Here is a 7,192-nt window from a genome sequence, read left to right as displayed (position 1 = left end):
TATATAAAAATATTTAAAAATTTAATTAAAAAATTATTAAATATTTACATATTAATATTAAATTTTAATTTATTAAATATTTTCAATTAAATTTATTTATTAGTCAATTTGATAGTTAGTTTATGAAACTTAATTATTATTTGAACGATGAAATTAATTGTTATTACTGTTTAAATGTGTAGATTATGGTTAGAACCAGAGGATTGTATCGAGCTTTAGGCTAGGTTATAGGAAGAGTGCTAAGGGCAGATATTAATGGTGTTGCGAATGAAGCCCTTTAGCGGCAAAGGCCGATAACATCTGCACTTAGGTAACAGGTAGCTGCAACTGTTGTTGAGGATGTTAAGCATGTGAATCATGCAGCTGACGAGGTCCATGACCTGCCTCAGGAGGTTGTTGTTGATGATGTAGTTGGTGATGCCTAGGGTTTTTCAGGTGGACCCATGATATATCAATTTTGATGGACTATGTTCATCATGTGGCAGTCACAGTTTGGAATAGAAAGATATTTGTTTTGTAAAATAAATTGTATTTTCATTATTTTTTATTCAAGTTGAAATAATTTAAATTTTTATTTTCAGAAACGTTTTGAGTTGAAGTTGTCCTCCCATGGAAGGAAGATAGAGAAATTTGGAAGGCTTGCTTCAGAGTTTGAAAGCATAGTGGCTGTCACAGAATTAAGTCCTCTGATTGCATGTTCCTTGGACATTGGTGAGAGGGGACTTATATATGCTTTTGTAGAGAGGTGGCATAAGGAAATGAGTAGTTTTCATCTTCCGATAGAAAATGTGACTATCACCCTCGATGATGTGGCATCATTGCTTCATCTGCCCATTACAGGCGCCTTCCATAGCTTTGAGGCTCTTCATGTAGACCAAGTTGTGGACCTGTTAGTTGACTTGCTTGAAGTCAGTTCATAAGAAGCAAGAGATGAGACATTGCAATGCCATGGGGTACATGTTCGGTTGTCAACCAAACTGAAAGCTATGTATGAGGAGCTGCTGCAGTGGTCCATATGTATGAGAATTTGAATGATGCGTCAAAGAAAATTGCTAGGCAACTTGCAGGATATATCGCACTTTTACATATATTTATAATTTTTTAAATTTAATTTTTAGTTTTGTAGTTTATATTGAGTATTGTTTTGAATTTTTTATTTTTAAATATGTGCAGTGTTGGATCTACGAACATTTTCTTACTGTTGCTTCTTCCATTGCTACTGAAGATTATCATGAGAGGAAACCACATGCTTGTCGTTCAAAGTCTAGGAAGGCATTACTAGTGTCGACGTATCGTAAGCGGTTGGATAGATTGACATCTGATGCTGTGTGTTGGATTCCTTATGGTGACCATCATGCATTTAGAGAGTTTGAGTTGATTTTATTATTTTTCGGATATATCAGATGTCATCCATCTATTATCATACATTGACCAGAGAGGGTTGTGTAGTAGTTTGGTTATGTGTAGACCATTCCTTCACACCCTGCTGCTCCATCTTTATCTATAGAGGATATTGTTGATAGATGAATTTAGTTTTCTAAATACCTTGCACTGGTGGGTCAGATTTGTGTTGCGCTTGGACAGTGTGCAACATATTACATGGAGTGGTTCTACATGATATCTCATCCCTTCATGAGTCCGACACAGTTTGGGGATCCTCCTAGACATCCACCCATGGTGTACAATGATACATTTATTGAACTAGATCCTCTTTAGCAGCCGATTGTCGCAGCAGCTATGCCAGAACCACTTGTAGTTGCACCTGTTGATGAAGACATGCCTCGACATGCACTGGTATAATGTATTTTAAATTTGCATTGTTAGTCATTTTATGTGTCATGCATTAAGTGTTTACTTTTTACCTTATTGTCAATGTCGTAGGAGGCTTGCCAAGCAATAACAGAAAGGTTGAAACGCTTGATCAACCTAAGGGTAGTCACTAAAGGAACAAAAGCATACACAGTGACCGAGGAGTGCCTAAGGATCGTCACGGGTGTGACTGTGCAAGGGAATGTATATGTTTGATCGAGACGAAGGCGGCGCATGGCAGGCACATGAAGATTGTTAGGATTTTTTAGGTTTTATATGCATTATGCATGCAATATGACTGAAAAATGTTTATTTATTTTTGTATATGTAGTATGTGAATATTAAATTATTAACCTAAGTACATTATTATGTTAAACCTTAAACCAAATTATTTAATCCCTCAACCCTAAATACATGGTTCAAAAACATTGAAACTCTAAACCCTAATTCAATCTAGTTAGTCAAATAACCCTAAATAAAAACACTAAAACTTAAGTAGTTATATACCGTTTCATTTTTTTCTAATATGACTATTTGCATAATTGAAAATTAAGTAACATATATAATTATATCAACCTTCAATGAAACACGTGTTAATTATCATATTACATGACAATCGCATAAGTATGTCACAACTATGTACGTTACAAATATAGGCTTAACAGTGACTAAATATTCAATCTTCCCCTAAATCAACAAAGTCTGTTTTCAACCTCATCAAATTTGTATATTGATGCATTCTACTAATATATGGTGTAGCCCACTGCTTTGCTTGATAATGACAATGTGTAGACCATAACAAAACTACTGGTGGTAAGGGACAACAGTCTCTTAGAAATACCTGTTACATAAGGACATACACATTCAAAATATCATAACACATTTTATTACATAAATTACACAAACAAGATGATCATGCTTTTACTTGAACAAAATGATTGTCATACACATGACTGATACATATAACGCGATGTACAGAACAATCTGTTGGTGGTTGACTTCTAAGAGGAAAAAATGTCATGCTTTGTTGAAGAGAAAGAGGAAAAAGGATGACATTATACCTTGATGAAATCTTGATAAAATCACATATCCCATGTTAGTACTTATCCATGGTAACCTGCATGTAACAATTTTAATTACAATTATTTAAAGCCAAATCAATCCATCAAAACATAACAAAAAACTTATATACCATGGATAATCCCTCAACAAGTAGGGACTGCTTTAATTCCTCAAATCTGTCTGCCACCAAGCAAGTTGATATACCATCAGACCATTTTGCAAGTTCTTTAAGAAAATGGTTACGATCCAAAGACCATGAATCTTTACCCATACCTAATAAGACAACAATTGCACGATATCCGAAGTTACCATTAGGTTTGACATCGACAATGTTTTAAATGGAATTATGAATGTATGGATGAAATTAATCCAACATCATCATGGTCCTTCTTGGTTTTGGTTATTCAGATGATGGCACACTACATTTGACTGAAAAATTACTATTTTGCATAGAATATAATGCATCAACATACTCCAAGTAAGACGGATCACGCTTTGTTGATTTTTTATGTTTGGTCATCAATTTCTTCTAAGCACCTTTTCTTTTGACCTTTTCTGGAGGAGTACACATAAAGGTTACATCTGGCTAGGCAATTTCCCGAATTTTACTCTTTAGAGTAACTTTGCCACAAACATCAAGCTCTTCAAACTGTTTGGATATGGTTTCAATCTCTTTGGTTATGCTGATTTCGGGCTCAGATAACACTTGGTCTGAAAAGCTTAGCCTCCACCAAAACATATGGATTATGCTGAGAGGTATGCTACCAACAAGATATCTAGTTAACTCACATGCACAAGGAAGATCATGAGTAGTTCTCATTACACATCCACAATGAGAACTGTCAATACCAGCATAACTTACACGCTTAAACTCAGCAACAATCTGATTTAAAGCATACCTTAATACCATGCCAAGTAGTTTCTTGTATAAGGTAACTTTAAAAACATGTCCAACCACATGTGTACTTGTCTCAAAAGATGCCTTAATTTTGGTGTGTTGCAGCGTGATCATGTTGTTCATGGCTTTACAAACACTACATAGGTCTCAAAGGCTATTTTGTAGTAGTCTCTTTAAGGCCCAATGAGCAAACTCAACCCTGCATATCAAATACACAGACAAGTAAACAAAAAAAAATATTTTTATTTATTAAATCCTAAACCTTAACAACAACAAATGCTTAGTTGTTGTGTTTCCTAAATGCATCACCTTATTCGGCTTTAACAAATCTTTCTTTATGGGGAATCAACCATGTTTGCTTGACATAGTCGACAAACATTTGCCATGGTGAGCAAGCAATTTCAAACTTCATAAGGCACTCATCAAACTCTTACTCAGAAGGACAATCCACCAAACTCCCCCAAGCTTCCATGACATAATCCCATGCATTTTTTTGACCAACCAAGGCTTGACATTTTGCCTTCACATTCTTATCAATATGAAATTGACACAACAAATTGGGGAACTCAGGGAAAATAGCTTTCACTGCATTCATCAATGCTAGATCTCTGTCGGAAACAATAACTCTAAGGAGTGCATCACGTCTGAGAAAAATACCTCCTCTGTAAGTAACATACGGATTGGCAATTTGTAAGTTTCTTATGGATTGTTAATCTGTAAGTTATATAAAGCTTATGGATTATCAATCTATAAATTTTATATAACTTACGGATTATCAATCCATAAGTTTTATATGAAAAAAACTAGATCGAAGTTGTAGACCTTACCTCCACCATTACCACTACAACCACCACTTGCCAACGAACCACTGCAACCAATGCACCTCGACCAAAGTGGACACAACAACGAACAAACACCTCTCACGATAACCTCTCATGAGAATGAAGGTGAAGACAAAGAAGAAAAAATGTTGTGTGAAGAAGGAAAATAAAGAAGAAGAAGAAGTTATAAGGCAGGGGTAGTTACAAAATTTTGAAATGTTGCTGGGTGCACAAGGAATACGTCTGGTGCACAAAAAAACTCCCCAATTCATTTTGTTTGACCCATCAAATTAGGTTGGGTTTAAGATTTTGTTTGGCCCATCAAATTAGGTTGGGTTTAAGTCAAAATTTTCTAGACAGGGTGGTATGGACATTACATATCTCCACCTGATACCGACACTTTTCTATTTTATAACTAGGATTTGAAAATTTGTTATATTTTTAGTTTAGGCGTTGAACTTTAAATTATAGTTAAAAAATAAGTATCACTGATTGGTATTCAAGTATCAAGTTGGACAAACTATAATTGAAAGTTCAATTCCTAAATCAACGTATCAAGTTGGACCAATTAGTTTTTTTTTATTCTTAAGAATTAACACTCATATATCCTACTCAATCAATTGAGTTAGACTTCCTTCGTTGAATAGGGAATTGGGTAAGTTACTAATATGAATAATTCAAAAAATTGTAGGAGTATGCCACTAGAAAACCAAAGAAAGTTGATTTTTTTTTTAATTTTTTGAAAAAGAAAAACCCTTGAGTGCTCTAAAATTGCAAGAAATTTCCTTTATCCTTTGTGGAAAAAGATTTCCCTTTTTTGAACTCATGGTATCTCTAGTTCTTCATTTTCCCAATCTTCGTTCAACAATATTCATTGGTGGATCTTGAAATTGTAGAAGCTACATTGGTGGATCTTGAAATTGTAGAGGTAGCTTCAAACCTCGATTGCATGAAGGATTAATATAATAACACCATGAGCGTTCCACCATTTGTACACAATTTCATATCCTTGTCCATGTCAATTATGGGACTATCAATTGGAACTTCAGAAATAGACTAATCCAATATCATTTAGTAGGACAACAACATCTTCAAGTGTCACAGTGAATACCCAATGAAGTAACAAATGTGAGTAACATGGTGCCATCACTACACAAGTTTCAAGAGCGATTGATCCTTCTACGTCTCTTTTATAAAATTTTATTATCAAAATGGATTTGTTTTAAAATACATTTATGAGTTTGACTTGACCAAAACCAGACCAAATTGAAAATTTGAGAACTTGACATGCCATCTAATAGTTGTTTCATCCAAAGCATCATACTGGAGTTTTAGAACCCAAGAGATTTGCTCATGTATTTTTTGTTTTGACCAGTTAGTATAGAAATAGCAAATTTTGCCTACGGTACAATTGTACTACTCACCCAACAACTTGTTTTTGCTCAAAATACACCTATTTACAAAATAATACCCAAACTACACCACTTTTCATCATCTTTGGGAAGTCAGGATTGGTCACCCCGACTTCTGTACAATGCTTTTTTTTAATTAATTTTTATTTTTAAATTTCATTTTAATTTAAATTATTAAAATAATAAAAATATTATATTATATAAATATATTTTTAATTGATTTTAAAAATAAATTTTTACTAAAATAATTTTTTAATAAGAAAATAATATTATTAAATATAATTATTTTTCTTATATTATTTAATTTATATAAGACTTTTTTTAAGTTAACATTTTAGTTTTTTAAAAAAAAATTTGAATTTTGTTTGATAATATTTTTGCTTTAATAAAAAAATTAAAACTTTTAATATTATTATTTTACTAAATATAATTTGTTTGTTTATGTCATTAGATTTTTTTTAAAATGATAATACTTTTTGTTTAATAATTTATTTATAGAAGAACATTATATTACATTATAAATAAAATACTTAAGGGGGTGTTTGGTTTGGTTGTTTTATGTTTTCATTTTCACTGAAAATAGAAAATGGTGATAGAAATGTGTTTGGTTGGATTTCTGTTTTCATTTTCAGTGAAAATATTTTCCCAAACGAACCAAAAATTGGAAAAAATAAAATCTCATTTTCAGTGTTTTTCAATTGAAACCAGGAACCTCATTTTGGGTAAAATGAAAACGCAGTGGCAATGAATGTAATTTTAATCAAATTTGAAAATACATTTCCTTTTGAAAATGCATTTTCAGTGTTTTTATTTCTTGAAAGCAGAAAACAAGAAGTCAAACCAAACATGTTTTCAGAATTCTAATCTTTTGAAAATGAAAATAGTTTTTAGAAAATGAAAACAGAAAATGAAAATGCAAACCAAACACACCCTAAATTGTTTAAGAAAAAACTGAAGATGAAAGCATCTTACAATTGTTTTTGTTATGGTCCTGTTGCCGGCAAATTCCACATTTTTTTTTCTTCTTTCCCATTCATTTACTTCTCCGCCCATCTCAGTAGGAATGCAAGTTGAAATCGGACGATCATTTGCAGTCCTCTTTCTCCTTGATCAGGACCCCACCGATCTCCTTCATATTCTTGCTAGTCACATTATTTCGTGTGGCAGTAAACCAAAGGAGTTGTCGTAGA

Source organism: Glycine soja, chromosome 10 (genome assembly GCF_004193775.1).
Source record: "Glycine soja cultivar W05 chromosome 10, ASM419377v2, whole genome shotgun sequence".
Lineage (NCBI taxonomy): Eukaryota > Viridiplantae > Streptophyta > Magnoliopsida > Fabales > Fabaceae > Glycine > Glycine soja.
This window is presented reverse-complemented; position numbering follows the sequence as displayed.